At 37.3% G+C, this 17515-nt stretch overlaps 2 long non-coding RNA genes across 2 annotated transcripts in view; both read left to right on the forward strand.

Annotated features, from left to right (window-relative positions):
• LOC134199347 (uncharacterized) overlaps positions 1–17515 on the forward strand; it is a 34453-nt gene that overhangs the window by 2429 nt on the left and 14509 nt on the right. The window lies entirely within an intron of this gene.
• On the forward strand, positions 934–17508 carry LOC134199354 (uncharacterized). The gene is made up of 2 exons (XR_009973808.1): positions 934–1192; positions 17311–17508. It is a non-coding gene; the product is annotated as an uncharacterized LOC134199354 (long non-coding RNA).

Genomic DNA, 17515 nt, shown 5'->3' on the forward strand with positions numbered 1-17515 from the left:
AAGATCCAGTAGTCAAATTCAATCCGGACCTATGGGTATATTATTAAGCGCACTAACCACTTAACCGACTCAATGATTTAGGTATGCAATGACTGCGACAGTCTTCTCTATTTCTAGCGTGAATCAATCACACATCTCAGTCGAAATAACGCCTTTATTTCAATACCAGTAAGAGCTGCCTTCAGAAACCGCCTAATATATCATATTAGGCTTACTACACAATTTAAATCAAGCGTTACTCGACGGACTCAGTTTACATACAAATCATGATATTCACACTTCATTTTGAAGCGCTAACATTGACGTAACTTCTTCTTAGTCGAATACTTCATTGCTGAAGGTCGTGTCCTTGAAAGCCCTTCGTGGCTCTTTGTACCCTCAGCTTCCATTTGCTTCGGTTTTCGGCTTCTCTCAGGGCGTTCGCAACAGAGAGTCCAGTGAGCGCAGTTATCTGATCCGACCAACGGTATGGTGACATAACAATACATAGTTTAAAATCTTTATTCGCTCAAGTGACTAAATATGAGCGAATAACTGAGGTGATAACGTTTCCCAACGTGTCGCTGGGAAAACGTTATCACCACATGTTTACATGAAAATCGGATCAAAGTAAGCGAACGTAATTATGCGGGTAACCAAACTGTGCGGGGAAAACTACACGTCGCAATGGGTGTTAGTCATTTTTCTATATCTATATCTATACTAATATTATAAAGAGGAAATATTTGTTTGTTTGTTTGTTTCGAATAGGCTCCGAAACTACTGGACCGATTTGAAAAATTCTTTTTCCATTAGAAGCCGACATTGTCCCTGATGAACATAGGCTACTTTTTTAAAATTTTATTTTATTTTATTTTTTTGGTTTCATGTGTGTTTTAATTTTTCCGAAGCGAAGCGAGGGCGGGTCGCTAGTAATAAATATTCGCATCGCATTCTGATTGTGTGTTAGACTGATTTTCCAGAGACGATATCTTTCTAGAAGATGTTTAGTATTCGAGTTTCAGGTGAATTCGCTCTTACTTCGAATTCTTTGTGTGTAGACGTCTTTTGTTTTCTGTTATATAACTCCAAAGGAAGATAAGATGCCACATTTTGGAGCTATGCGAATCCCGAGGAGTATGAGGGAGGATATGAATCCGGACCGAAGTGATCAGACAGAGAACCAAAGCTGTCAACACAGCACAGCGGATTAGTAAGCTGAAGTTTTTTTTATTGCTTAGACGGTTGGACGAGCTCACAGCCCACCTGGTGTTAAGTGGTTACTGGAGCCCATAGACGTCTACAACGTAAATGCGTCTTGAAATATAAGTTCTAAGATATCAGTGTAGTTACAACGACTTCAAACTGAAACGTATTACTGTTTTACCGCGGAAATAGGCAAGGCGGTTGTACCTACCCGTGCGTACTCACAAGAGGTTTTACTACCAGTAATTAAGCAAATTATAATTTTGCGGGCTTAATTTTTATTACACGATGTTATTCCTTCACCGTGGAAGTCAGTCGTGAACATTTGTTAAGTACGTATTTCATTAGAAAAATTGGTACCCGCCTGCGCTTGATACGAGTCCACTGGACGATTTTTCCGTTAGGCCACGACGACTTTAGTGGCAATGGGCTGGCCGTATTAGCCGGACAACCGATGACCGTTGGAGTAAAGTCCAGGACGTCCCTCAGGCTCGGTGTAGTGACGATCTATGGTAGCTGGCGAGAGCTAGATGTCAGAAGCCAAGGATCGTGCTCTGTTGCGTATAATTGGAGGGGTCAATGTCCAGCAGTAGACTCCTATAGACAAATGATATGATATATAAATATTGATAGATAAGTTCGTATATATTGTGCTCATCGCTTATTTTGTTTATCAACAATCGCGTTTTGCCGCGCCAAGCTCGAAATTACATAATGTCGTAAGACATCGTTTAGACAATACAATTAAGACTTATTCCTGGTTATTATGTTTGTTGGTGTCGGTAGCCGCTTAACAATAAATATCGGATGTATGTAAAGAATAGTCGCATTGAAAACAAACCCATAACAATCGATCTACTTCAGCATTCAAACGGAATACAATATTCTGCTCATCGCGATTAGCCTACTTAGAGATTAGATCAGACTAATAGAATCCACCCAAACTGCTTATTGCTGCATTGAAATTGGTAGTTTTATGACCAGCAAGAATTCGTTTTAGCTGGGCTCATACGATTTGCAACACTTTTAATACCAACGCTATATAAATATGTTGAGGACAGCTTAAAGATAAAGAAAAATCTGCTCCTGTAGGCTTATTGTTCTAGTAGCTGACCCCGCAAGTATTGTTTTACCATATAAATTATTTCTAGGAAAGATAAATAACCTAGATACCGACTGCAGCGCCCTCTATCGGGCTGATTTGTGAATCTAAACCATCCAGAGTGCTACCCAAACGCATACAAAAAAAATCATTCAAATCGGTCCAGCCGTTTAGGAGGAGTTCAGTGACAAACACGCGCACAGAAGAAATATATATATTTATCGATAAAATTCGTATCTATATTATGGCCTATAACTATATATAACTTTCATTAGATGCTAGTATTAACTGTCCTATCTACAAAACTTTTTTGAACTGTAACATTCCATAAAAAAGGAATGCCAATTACTTAACTGTTTTTTTTCTAAATTTGAATTGAGTTCGAAAGCACGACTCCGCTTAGTTGGAGGATTCGAGGATTCTGTTTCCTGCCTTATTTGTGAACTATATGACATTATCGAAATTTTAGGGTACAACAATAATCGTTTACCATAATCGATACCAATATGAACATAAGTTAGTATTCTATTTTGATAATCGATTTACAAAAAAACATTAAATTACCATTATAATTTTGTTTATGACATAATTTCGTTCGGAAACATTAAATGAAGACACGTTTATTTGCGAATCTCTACAATGATCCTTTGTAAAATAAGCATGAATTATCGCATTCAGTGTTGAAGTTCGCGACGGCTACGACACTTTCTCCACCGACATAACCAGAACTGAAACATTGTCCGGTAAAACATCCATTCATCCTTTCACAGTTGTCTTGAATGAGCAGATGTGACGAGCTGATAACAAATAGACAACTTTTGATGGGTACCTCCTTCAAATTATAGCACACATAAAATAATAGTAGCCTATCGTTTGGTGCAATCGATTTTATAACTTACTCCCTTCGAAATAAAAAGCGTTATAGTTTGAAATTAGCTTGGAACGAATAAAACGTTATGTCCGCTATAAAATAATATCATGACATTGTGTAATGTAACTAATAAATCAGTTCTATTAGTATTTTCTTGGTTTATAATAATCAATAATGAAATTTTTAGGCTAAAATTGATTAGGCCTTGAAAATAAATAAAAAAAGCCGCTTGTTTAATAATTGATTTTCGATTTATGGTTATTTTAATCATTGATGCGTTTATTTTGCGATTAAAATATAGAAACTAAAGTTTTTTTCGTTCCTGAGCTTATAAAAGAAATTCTTAGCGAATAGGAAAATTTCATTTTAAACGAGACATTTAATTGAATTCAGTACACCCTTAGGAGACAGAATAACAAAACATGAAAGCATCGTTCGCGTACTCCAGTAGGAAACTTTACGAGTATACGGAGAACGTAATTACGAGCTATATTTCAGCTTGCGCCGCTGTTAGTGAAACTTAATCGGCGTTCGCAGGACACTCTCAAATTAAGTTTAATCGCAGCAAGTGAGGGGGTCAGTTAAAAAAGAGGCCCCCTAATCAGGTCCGCGCCAGCACGCGTTAGGTACGCACTTACATAATGAAAGGGGGAAGCGAGGGGTTAGAGGGGGGCGGGGTGCTGCTGGGGGCCGTCATCTGCGTACACCCTGTCCGGCCGCCCTCGATCGATACCTATACGTGTGGACTTTATGTAAAAAGCCTCCTGCACACCCGGAGGACGGCGACCATAAGTGTCGAGAAACGAGTCGCCCCCGGGGAGAAGGCACGAAATATCTTCAATTTTCGAGAGAAAATTTTCCAATGCGGGGGCGAGAGCCCGCGGCGGAAGGGCTGGCTCGCTCCGGACGGCCGTGTCCGAAAAATGCTCGAACCTTAATTGAATTTACAGATTTGCCTTTCGGAACGCACGCCCGGCCCGGCCCTAACACTGTTTATTGCGGGCCCTCGTTATGACTCTTTACGAGACGAGCACGCCGCGATCTGCCCGATAACTTTTTATTTATTTATTTTTCTAAATTACGTTTTCTCCATTGAACACTACCAATCTAAACAGCATTTTGATCATCGCTCGAATCGGCTTAAATGTCATTTCATTTTTAACTTTACCGTAAATTAACGTGTTCGATTTATCAAAACCCCAAACCAAGCAACGTAGTTCGTACGAGTTGATATAGATCCGAAAAGTTTCACCGAAATAATACTGTTATATGTAATGTGGCATTCAGGTGCACATTAGTTTGATTGCGAAGCTTAAAAAAACCTAAAATAAACTATGTATCTAGTTAGGATTAGCGAAGATTCCAAGATGCGGCTTACGATCTAAAGCTTTTAAGTGTTTGAAATGAGATACTCGCACTGTTTATCGTAACACAACGAAACCGTCTGAACAAAATGCAATAAAAGTATCGTGTTAAAAGGAAAACAAAAAAATAATCTCCCAAATTTTACGAGATAACTTCATATTAAATACCCTTTTTTTAAACCTACTTATGAATGCTTAAGTCTGTGAGGATGTTGAATTTTTTGTTTGTACTACGCATTCACGAAAAACTGCTGACCCGATTTTGATGTAACGTCACAATATAACAGGCTACAAATAAAAATAGCACCTAGGCTTTAATAAAGTAAGATCAAAGTGCGGTACACGGTGCAAAGGTATTTTTAAAAATGTTTTTATTTTATACGATTATCATAATTATTATCACCCATAATAGAACGATTAGCTTGTTACTAGTAGTACTTATTAAAAAAAAAAACGAAAAAAAGCTCAAACTTACGACTGAAGTGACTGAAGTTACGATAAATATGATTGATCAAAACGAGAATATGTGAAAGTTTTGTGAATGTATTTGCAGTCCGCTTATTGGCGGCGTATATTGTGGGTTAAGCCTTCATATAGTGTGACGTCATGCAATTTAGTTCTTTGCTGGGACCGCTCAACACGGATTTACGGTCAGATCTACTGACCAACTGTTGGAGGTCGAATGTAATAGCCGAAGTCCTAGCTGCTGCAGAAAAAATATATTTTTAAATTTTCTTTTATATAATACAAGCTGTCTTTAGTGCTAAATGTTTGTTTTAATGAGTTAAGCCGCTTTTAGACTACGCTATAATATAATAGCATATAGTATATTACAATATCGCACACCATACATTGTTATAGACACGTTCACACTGTACTGTACTATATATCATTGGCTAAGTATAGGCTTGCTATACTATAAGGCACTATAGTATAGCGTAGTCTGAAAGCAGCTTTACAATTAACACTTATGTTTTAAGTTTGGTTGTGTAATTCTCGTTATGATGGTCTAGTATCGGCTTAAAACCAGGCGCGTCGTGAGCTCGTCTCCCGTAAAATAATGAAAATGTATTTGCAACAAGATTGTAATGGCTTTTTCGTATTCAAGCTGACGTTAATTGTAAGAAATTCCGCAATAGACTGCCTTTCAACGCACTATCCTAATCTCATCTGACCTATTTTTACAGCAAGGCTTTCATGTTTTCTGATTTAAATGATGGCCATTCATTTCAATATAAGTGAGACTTGGATCGTCTCAAGGTTGACAGTACATACGCACCGTGCGAGTCTAATCTACTCTATCCTTAAACGCCCAAACCAACCGGAAAAACTTTATATCATTTTCCCATAGACACTGAGTTTTTCGCCGGGTCTTGTCAGTGGATCTCGATTCCGATCAGGTGGTAGATTCTACGAAGCACTGCTCTTGCTAGCGCTAGTATTGGCAAGATCTCTCGGGTTGAGACCGTGAGCTCACCTACCAAAATTTTTTTTTATTATCAATTATATCTCAGGCTTTGTATCTTAGTAGATTTTAGTTTCCACCATTTTCATCTCAATTCCAACATCGATATTTCCAAATTATTAATTCAAAACCATTGTGTATGAAGAAAAAAAGGGTTTTGACGTCAAATCGTTACGATAAACGCCCACGAAACATCCTAAGTCAATTGTATTGAATAGGTTTTGACGTTGTTAATAATTTCACTCGAACGATAACATTTTTGTTTTTATGGAAATACGGATAATATTAAGTTCTTGTTAATGTAAAATAACTCTATATAAAAATAAAAAAAACTACAAAAACTTTATCAGCTCATCATTCATAATGTTTGTTTATTTATTGTATTATATTATCATAGAAATAAAACAAAATATGTGCTGCATCGGCGGCCGCCAACAAACGCGCCAAAAGAAGTATAACTTCAAAAATGATTACGCAATCACGTTCTATTTAATTATATTTTCTTATCCAAATTATTATTTAAAATTAAATCGCTTCTGAATAAGGAACATCTAGGAATAAAAGTTCTAGAATTCTTTATGCAAATTCAAATTGTACATGAGTGCGGGGTCAACAAACCTCCTAATTTTTTTTTGTACTTCTTATTTATTCGACAAACATTTTTTTATATTAATTTCCAACTATAGTTTTCGAGTTTATTGTGCGTAAGTATGTATGTGACTTCGACTTTGGGTGCTCGAATTTGGGGACAATCACGAAGTTTCAAATCGTAATGCAACAACGAACGGCTCAAGCTATGACTGCATCACTGCAGAAATAGGCGGGCTGTGACCCTGAATGGTCTCTAAAACCCTATCACTAATCTAATCTAATGTGACTATAAAATCACTTTTAGTGCCATTCTTTATTTGTTTGCCACTTACACATTCGCCTCCTTTATCGCGCCAAGTCGAAACTTTGGGTGGTTGTTATCGGCACTTCAGTGAAACCGCCAAAAATAACGCAAGGATTTTCAAGTAGAATTTGTAAAATCAGAGCTACCAAGTAACCAAATAGTGACGTATAAATTTTTCGAGTTGATTTTATTACACCATGTTAGAAAAGATTTGTGCAAACACAGTGAAGTCGATGTACAATCAATTAAGCCTGCCTCAGTATTTAATAAACTAATATACTTATTAGCATCACCACTATTCATTGTCAATACCAAACGTGTCCTAAGAGTTGCTGCCTATAGGTATGAAGCAGTAAAAGCTCAGATATTAAAGCCTAATTCCCAGAGAACGATAGTAATATAACTAACCGCTTATCCTTGCGTACTTTACTAGTGGTAGGACCTCTTGTGAGTCCGCGCGGGTAGGCACCACCGCCCTGCTTATTTCTGCCGTGAAGCAGTAATGCGTTTCGGTTTGAAGGGCGGGGCTGCCGTTGTAACTATACTTGAGACCTTAGAACTTATATCTCAAGGTGGGTGGCGCATTTACGTCGTAAATGTCTATGGGCTGCAGTAACCACTTAACACCAGGTGGGCTGTGAGCTCGTCCACCCATCTAGCAATAAAAAAAAAGATCCGACAAAAATCTCAGTGGGTATGATGTATCGGTACACACACTGATACCAATATACCACCACCAATGGTGATCAGGGGCTTAGTTTCTTGTCAATTCCTCTCTCAATAGTGAAACTGTATTACAAATCGGCAGTGTAGTCAAGGCGATATCAAAGTGCTTTTTTATTGTTTAACAAAATTAAAACTTTGATGTCATGTTTTAAGATAGGTGGCATTGATTTTGTGGGTTCTATGGGCCACAATAACTATACAATTTCAAATCGACCGTGATACTCCACCCACATAGAGTAATAATTCTAAGAGATTCTCACCCATCCAGAATATACCACACGTACCCAACATAATAATATGTAATTCAATGAGTGGAAAGTATTTTTAAAAACAGCAACTACGTCGTTCGTAAACACACGTCATATAATTACTGGTGGTAGGGGGTATTGTAAGCTGGGACGAATAGGTACCACAGTCCTATTTCTGAAATGCGAACCAGTCATGTGTTCCAGCTTAAGGGTGTCACAGCTTTCATACAATATAATCCGATTACAGGAGCATGTCCTGTATGAACTCTGAGAATTAGCAGTAGCCACAATTCCGTCATCAAATGTTTTATTTGAAAACATAATTTACGGTAGGCAGCGGCTTGGCTCTGCTCCTGGCATTGCTGAAGTCCATGGGCAATGGAAATCACTCACCATCAGGTGGGCTGCATGCTGGTCTGCTTACAAGCGCAATAAAAAATTTCCTTTCACAAAACTTGTTAGAAGAATTGATTCCCACTTAACACTAAGTCGATGAGCTTACTCAATGCAATACTATATAGTACGAGGGCGGCACTGAACATTTCGGGAATTAACGAAGTGACACAACATTACTATTTAAAAATGTATTTATTGCTTTTCGAAGTATTCTCCGCGAAATTTAACACATTTTTCCATACAATGGAACCAATCAATGAAGCAACCATTCCATTCGGAAGTTGGGGTCTCCAGAATGGCCGTTTTGTAGGCGTCCACAGCTTCTTCAGGTGATGAAAATCTCTGTCCACGCAATTTATTCTTTATTTTAGGGAAAGTATAGAAATCATTAGGGCTTAGGTCGGGGCTGTACGGCGGATGGTCTAATAATTCTATGTTTTCTTGCTCTAAAAACTCTTTTGTTCTGTGCGCGGTGTGAGAACTCGCATTGTCGTGATGGAGGATGATGCGGCGGTTGCAGTTCTCTTTACGGAGTTCAGAAACGACCTGTGGCAAACAAATGCTAGCATACCATTCTGCATTAACCGTTCTTTGTCCCTCAAGAGGAATAGTCGTAACATGGCCGGTTTTGGAGACAAACGTGGCCACCATTTTTTTTGCAACACTCCGTGAACGAACAATTTTTGTTGGCTTTAACTCATTTTCGAACACCCAAACTCGTGACTGGTTTTATGTTTCGGGTTCGTACGCGTATATCCAGGATTCGTCACCTGATACAATGTTGTATACAGCATTTGAGGATCCTGCGTGGAATCTTTCGAGAGTTCTGATGCACCAAGTAACGCGAGCCGCTTTTTGCTCTTCACAGAGCGAATGCGGTATCCATCGGGAAAACAACTTTTTTACACCTAATTGTTCATGCAAGATTATTTGTATTTGACTCATGCCAATGTCTAAAGTTGCCTGAATTTCGCGGTATGTCACATGTCGATCTTCCTCAATCAGCTTACGCACAGCATCAACGTTTTCTTGGGTGACTGCAGTTTTTGGACGACCTTGACGAGGATCATCACTGAGCTTGACACGTCCACGTTGAAACTCAGCAAACCAGCGATAAATTGTGGTTTTGGATGGGGCTTCATCACCAAATGCAGAAATCATCCGGTCAACACACTGTTTTTGTGTTAAACCACTTCGAAAGTCATAATAAATCATCGCTCTTGAATTTTCTCGAGTCAATTCCATTTTCTCAACGACTAAACAAGTTTGAGAAAACCTCGTGACAAGACCGAGAATCTTTTTTTAAATAAATAAATGGTATTCGATTTTTAAAACCAAATAGTTTTCAATTAAAAAGATTTTAATATGACAGGAACAGTGGAAATATTCCATTGCCGATACTTTTAGTGCAGCCAGTATAAGGATTAGTCCAGTGCTGATTAGAATTGCGGCAGTTTCAAAGCAACGCTTACCCATGATATTGACAGAGACAGACTGCCGATAACATCGTAGACGTTAGAATCAAGTGTGATGCGGATCTGGGCAGTTTTTTAATTACGTATTTTAAATTTTGCAGGTTTATCTTTTATTAAACAATGTTATTCCTTCATCGTAGAAGCCACTTGTGAATGTGAGTTAAGTAAGTAACTTAAGTACTTATTTCACTGGAAAATTATATTGTTGGTACCTGCATGCGAAGATTGGAGATTGACTTAATTCAATACGAGTACACCGAGCGCCTTATTCTTTAGGCCACGAAGACTTCAGCGATGACGCCCATCTTGAGACACAAACTCGAAGTTTTATTAGTAGAATTATATTGTATTACGGCTGTTTCAAACTCGCGCCAAAAAAAGGAAAACGTCACCTACGCGTGCCAGCTACAATACGTCCTAAATCATAATATGCTTGTACGAGAGAGAGAGAGAGAGAGAGAGAGAGATATGCCTGTTTTCCAGTGAATGCCCTAGTCGCCTTTAACTGGTTCCATAGGAAGAGATGCGGTAATGTAGGTAATTTAGGAAGACACTAAACGCCATCATATCATTTTGTCATCTGTTTGTCAGCCGTTTTTTTTTTTGTATCGAATCTAATAACAAGCCCCCATCGAACATTAAAAAAACAAGCCCCCAAAAAATCAAACATGAAAATAATAAGCTTTAATGTTCGATTTTTTTTGGGGGGCGGGGTTTTTTTTTAAATATCCAAACTAAATAAATAAATAATAAACAACATTAATCTAAATCTTTAGGTGTCCGTGAATATGTTTGTACGTCAATCATTAGACAAAGACTAGTATAATTCAAAATCAATCGTTGTATCACAAAATATCAGTTGAGAACGTTTACATAAATATATTATGTTTATAAGATTTTATTTTTTCATGCTTGAAATTTAATATCGTTCAATAGTACTCCTTGACCTAGTGCCCAGAATTAAAATCGGAGATATGATTTGTATTGCTCGCTTTATTAGTTCAGGTATCGATCGAGTTGAATCTATGTTTTTGGCACTCGAATGCTTCCGAGAACGTTCCCGCCGTACTATCGCCAGCGTCTGGAAGTTACTAAGCAAGTGTATTTAACAAATGGAAGCATAAATGTCTCTTGGACTTAGCGATAATGAAATACTTTAAAACAATAAAATACAGTTCACACAACGTGAATTATCACTTGGCCTTGGAATGGCCATCGTAATCTTCATACTGACCTTCGGTACAAAGAAAATTACGGTATTACGTACCTATCTCATTACTTTTCTCGAATATTGAATTTTATTATGTTAAGTTTTTTTTTTAGTGTTTAGATGGGTGGACGAGCTCACAGCCCACCTGGTGTTAAGTGGTTACTGGAGCCTATAGACATCTACAACGTAAATGCGCCACCCACCTTGAAATATAAGTTCTAAGGTCTCAAGTATAGTTACAACGGCTGGCCTACCCTTCAAACCGAAACGCATTACTGCTTCACGGCAGAAATAGGCAGGGTGGTGGTACCTACCCGCGCGGACTCACAAGAGGTCCTACCACCTAAAAAAGTAAAGTAATTTTTAGGTATTTCAAAAGCACGTGTAATTATTTCAGGATAAGCCCTCACTTTTAATATGAAATTGTGTTCATTCGATGTTTCTTGTTGGGTAAAAAACGACAGTCAAATAACACATTATAGCTTATTTATTTTTATTGTTGAACAATGTATTTTATAATTACATTAGTATCATAATATTATTTGGATATAAAAATAGTTAAAGCAGTTAGGTTCTCGACACGATAATAATTTATAATTCAATCACAACTTTTACGTCAATTAGGAACAAGTGACGCAATCTACATGGAATTAGATGACTTAAATCGAGACATTTACTGGAGTTATGTATACTTCGTGACAGAATTAATTGTAAACTAACCAATTACAAGTGAACTTTCGATTGTATTTTACAAAGTTTGACCTAGAAGACAAAAGCCAAGTTAGCTTACCCTACTACATGTATTCGAAAGGACCATTAACGTTAATCGATTCACGACTTTGTTTCGTTTAGGTTAAAGTTGATTATCCAATATTAAAAAATATCAATCGTATCGGAATTTGTTAACTTTTTTGTTGACATTTTAGTGATGTTTTTTGTTTCTAAAAAAAAAGCTTTATTAAATCTGGTCTCCTTCGGCTCTAAGTTAGCAAAGTACGTGCTATATTTGCTGTTGGGATTGTACGTCATAAAATTAAATTCTCAATTACTAAATCCCATACAAGATTACAACATTACAGTATTATTAGCCTTTCCTGCAGTATTTTTTGTACTTAAATGAAAAATTTTTGAACAAAGAACAGACAAATTGCTTTAGTAAAAAAAAAAAAATGAAACGTGATTTAAACGGAACGGCATCGACACAGTACAGAATGTATAGATTGACGAATTTTCGAAGGTCCCCTGCGTGTGGGGCCGTCGATACTGCGTGAGGGTCTACTAAAACTAGTTGAGTAACACCTATTCGAAGGCAACACACGGGCCTTAGCAAATGTATTCAGCGTCGGCGTTAGAAACCTATTTCGACTGCCCTACCTACCAATACGCAGGGCGGGCAGCTATAGTCCGCGTACATGTAAAACAGCTAAGAGCGCTACGGAGTATGCTCAACAATATTTTTATTACATATAATATTATTTTCACATTTATTACAAAGTAACATTGAAACATCTGTCTATCTATCTATTTCAAACACTAAGATATTCGAACGAATCTCAATTAATAACATAAATAATAATAATTTATATTAGGTAATTGAATATACAAAATGTATGTGAATCAAAGCTAAACACATTAAGACCCTGTAATAATGCTTCGATATACTTTGGAAATCTAATAAAAAAGTTTTTTAAGTAATTTATCGGCTAATTCAAGATTACAAGAAAATGGTTGGCAGTCACATTGGCGGAGAGGATTATTTAAATTTTATTTGCATCTTTAAGTATTATAATTATGACTATTACTTACATTATCAATATTCACCTCTTTATGATCATCATCAGACTAAAGTCGAAATTAGTAGAATTTTTCAAACAGAAAGGTAGTGATCTACTCGTCGTTAATTAATGCTGGTACTTAGCCCTTTGTAACACAGAATATACAGAACCAGAGAGTACAAGTCAGAGCCTAATGATACACAGACTGAGTAGCATTAAACCCAATTGTGATTAAGAGTTAGGGTTTCAGAAAATAATAATAAACTGGTTCGAACATTGAAAAGGTCGATAAGCCTTTTTGGTTTACGACGAAAAATGAGTTTACGTGGAAAAAGAGTTTATTGAGAGTTCTTAGAATCAAAATCAGCTGGCACTACTAAAGTAGCAAGTATTGTTCCGTACTCACTTATATCAAGTACGTACTAATCATCACTCTAACCATTAATATTTCACCACTATGCACACTATTATTCCGCTTGTCGTATCGCTTGACTCGCTTCGTATTCTTCAGTTCAACTTCGGTGGTAGCGCGCCCACACTTAAATACGCTACTGCTCTAAAATATTATACTTGTCTAAACAGGAATTAGTCAAGTAATATTTTCTTTTAATTTTAAACTTATTTTTCTATTGGGTCAGACTAGTCATTAGCCATTTTTATGATGATACAACAGATATTGTCAAACATATTAACGTCACCGAAGAGGATATTACACTAATTTTGTAAGGATGCAAGAGTACCCCGCTTCTAAACTAATATAGTGAAAATTCTGTTACATTATAAATAATGACAGTATTCTTATTAGAATGTGCTGCCAATAGCGCAACTACCATACATTACATTATAAATTAAAATACGTGAAATTGGCGTTTTGTACGTGAGGAACATAAAGTATTTTTTTTTGTAAAATATGTTTAATTAATCAAAGTATGCACCGTTGCACTTTTGTCATCTAATAGGTAGTTTGTTGACCCTATTTCTAAATAAAACCATAGGGAGAGACTCGATAAACTCTTTTAAGGCTGTTTGGACTGCCGCATTGTAGTTGAATTGTTTCCTTGTAAGAAGTTGTCCAAATTCCCGAAAAATGGTAATCTGTTGGAACAAGGTCCGGGGGCTACGTTGAATGCCGCAGACATTCCAATTGTAGCTCATCTAACTTAGTGTTTGTTTGTTGTGCAGTGCGTGGTCTTGCGTTGTCGTGAAGCAGCAGTGGCCTAGAGTGATTGACCAATCTTGGTTGTTTAGCAGCTAGTTCTTCCTTCGTGGTTTGCAGTTGCTGACCATGGATAGGTGCCGTAATCGTTTGGCCAGATTTTAGAAAGCTGTAGTGTAGCTGTAGTACACTGGCACTAGTCCACCCAACACTCACATGTAACTCAGAGTCAAGTTTCGTTTAGGGCAGGATTTGGCTGGGTCTCCAGGGTTCAGCCATTGCGACGAGCACTTTCGATTATCGTACAGTGTCAACTTTTCATCACAAGTAATGATTCGATTTAAAATCCCTTCATTATTGTGTCGGTTGAGCAAAGTACACAGCATTCGGCGCGCGTTTGCAAGTTCAATTCACTCAATTCATGAGGTTTTTTTTTATTGCTTAAATGTGTGGACGAGCTCACAGCCATCTGGTTTTAAGTGGTAACTGAAGCCCATAAACATCTACAACGTAAATGCGCCATCCACCTTGAGATATAAGTTCTAAGGTTTCAGTATAGTTACAACTGCTGCCCCGTCCTTCAAACCGAAACGCATGACTGCTTCACGGCTGAAATACCACGATGGTGGTACCTACCCGTGCGGACTCACAAGAAGTCCTACCATCAGATGGAAACATTCGTCTAGAAGAGATCGCTTTTAGCGGTAAGACTGCCCATAGCACGAATTATAACTACCTAGTGATTTATTTTCCATTTACATTATGTTTGGATGTACAATAAAGGATGCTCTCTCTTTCTCTTACACACTTAGTTATAATCTGTAGTTTAAATAATTTAAATTATTAAATTTCACAAGTGGAGCATATTTCGCTCCGTCTCATTCCAAGCTTGGTACTGGGGGCTACTTCTCTGTTATATCTGCTCGTCCAAGATACATGCCTCGCATAGGCGCACTCGTGTTACCGGCCGCGTTCTGGCCAGCGAGGGCGGAAGGGGGGCGACACGAGCCTCCTCACCCCAACCTCCTCCGCGACCCCACCGCCCTTCGGCCACCCTGCGTCATCTAGCCGCTAGGGTTAATTCAAACTATTCAAGGCTATTTGAATATTTTAAATTCCATTTTGAAAGTTTACTTTTTTATATTTCTTGATTAAGGAAACGAAGATGAAGTTGAACTATTTGGAATTATTATAGCCAGTTCCGATTTGGTCAAATTTAATTACGTAGTCGAAATTTTGTGATCTATTTGTATACTATAACTATTGTGATAGTAATATAATGCATACTTTTTGTAAACAATTGTAGACTCGTTTTTACAAAAGATTCCTATTCAGATTCAACCGTACTCGATGTTATAATTATGTATTTATAAACTTACTGATGCCTTATAATAAATACCCCTTCAGAAGTTTATTTAATATTTTATTATTATTTTCTATTCATCAAGTAAGAACCAGAGGCCTTTGCATAGCATTTACGAAATACTTTTCTTCGAAACTTTTTAGATTGTAAAGGCAACTGAAAATTGAACTGTAAAAGTGTTCTAATTTATACATGTATATTTCTATTAATGACATGAATTTAACTTGAACTCTTAATTTTGTTAATATCCTATTCTACTATTCCTATTTACTGGCAGTTTGACACTTTTGTTTTTTTTTTCGCCTTATATTACAGAAATAGACAACAAGTTGCTAAGACGCACAGTTTTTCATACACTTCTTCTTTACCAAACTATAAAGTCATGTTCTGATCGATCGGAATTCACGTATTTGTAAGAAGAAGGAATATATCTGTAAGACACAAAATACGAGCCTATATTAATACTTAAGTTTGGGATAGTTGGAAACGCTGGTCTATTATTCAATCCCATTCGTTCCTTTTTTTTGTTGTTGCTTTGATTGGTGGATGAGCTCACAGCTCACCTGGTTTTAAGTGGTTACCGGATCCAATAGACATCTACAACAAGTTCTAAGGTCTCAATATAGTTACAACGGCTACCCACCCTTCAAACCGAAACGCATTACTGCTTCACAGCAGAAATAGGCAGGGCGGTGGTATCTACCCGTGCGGATTCACAAGAGGTCCGACCATCAGTAAAATTATTATGAAAATTATTTTCACAGTAAATATTCACGATCATTATTCTGTTTATCACAATTTCTTACTAAGTTCTCGATATAGTGAAATTTAAATATATCTTTATTGAAATTTAAAATTGAAATCGAGTGAGAGCCCTGCGTGTCCGGTTCGCAACCCTGATTCTGTAGAACAGAGAACGGCGTGCGTGCCCGTTGTAAACAGCTACCTCGTACGCATGTAGGGATGGACGCCCCCCTCGAGAAAGGGGTGCTCCTTCCTTGTACCGCCTTGTGCAGATTCCCTCGACGATGGAAATTCGCTTGGCCACATTTTATACAATTTCCACTATGAAGTCGTGTCCGCAGCTAGCAAGATAACATACGAACTTAATTCAAATCGCCGTCAAAAACAAACAAGCCTGCCTAAAAACCGACATCATGTGATGACGTATCTAAGACATTGTCGTCATATGTTTCTAAAATTTCAAGTTGCTGTAACAACGCTTGAAAGGCAAACGTGACTAAGCGACAATGCGTGAACTTTACAGTAGACTAATAATTTAAAGTTGAAATACCTGACAAAAATTATATTTTAACGAATCTAGCTGTAGGATTGAAATGATTTTAATAGACCTAGAAATATATTTTTTTTGCACATCGAATATGGTTATTGCCTATAATCTATGTATAAAGCAGTAATTGTCGCTTAGTCACGTTTGCCATTCAAGCGTCGAATTATGTTTCTAAAATTTCAAGTCGTTGTAACAAACAACAATTCCTGAACATGAGAATGTAATATAATGTAGTGGAACGACATGTTACGAATTAGAAAGGACGTTGACTTTCTGTTTCATTCATTCGTTGAAACTACGCTAGCTCCGAAAGTAGTTCGAAGCTATAGTTCTGTATAGTATTTGAGTAGTTCTCGTGTACACTATTTTGTTTGTTTGTGGACAGTTCTTGTGCCGTCGTTATGGTTTTAGGCTTTTTTTAATAAAACAGACAAAATGTATGAAGGCAGTACATTTTTTTTTTACGTGAACGTTATTTGGAACGTCGTGTATTAAAGTTGAAAAATTTTACTGGTGGTAGGACCTCTTGTGAGTCCGCGCGGGTAGGTACCACCACCCTGCCAATTTCTGCCGTGAAGCAGTAATGCGTTTCGGTTTGAAGGGCGTGGTAGCCGTTGTAACTATACTGAGACCTTAGAACTGATTTCTCAAGGTGGGTGGCGCATTTACGTCGTAGATTATGGGCTCCAGTAACCACTTAACAACAGGTGGGCTGTGAGCTCGTCCACCTATCTAAGCAATAAAAAAAATATTAATTCAAGACAGTAAGTAATAATGTTTTATTTCAGTGAGCGGTATATATACCCACGCGTTGCTTACGTATTTACTGGATGAGAGAATTAATTCTAAAAAAATTAGAAATCCTGGTTAAATATCCATGAACCTTGAGGACATTAAAGAATTGTTTAGTTTTGCAGTTCGTTTACAATATGATGAGCCGAACAATCAAGAAGTTTAAAATAAATCAATACAAACCTGAACAGAAATTTCATT

This window comes from Bombyx mori, chromosome 1 (assembly GCF_030269925.1).
Source record: "Bombyx mori chromosome 1, ASM3026992v2".
NCBI classification, from domain to species: Eukaryota; Metazoa; Arthropoda; class Insecta; order Lepidoptera; family Bombycidae; genus Bombyx; species Bombyx mori.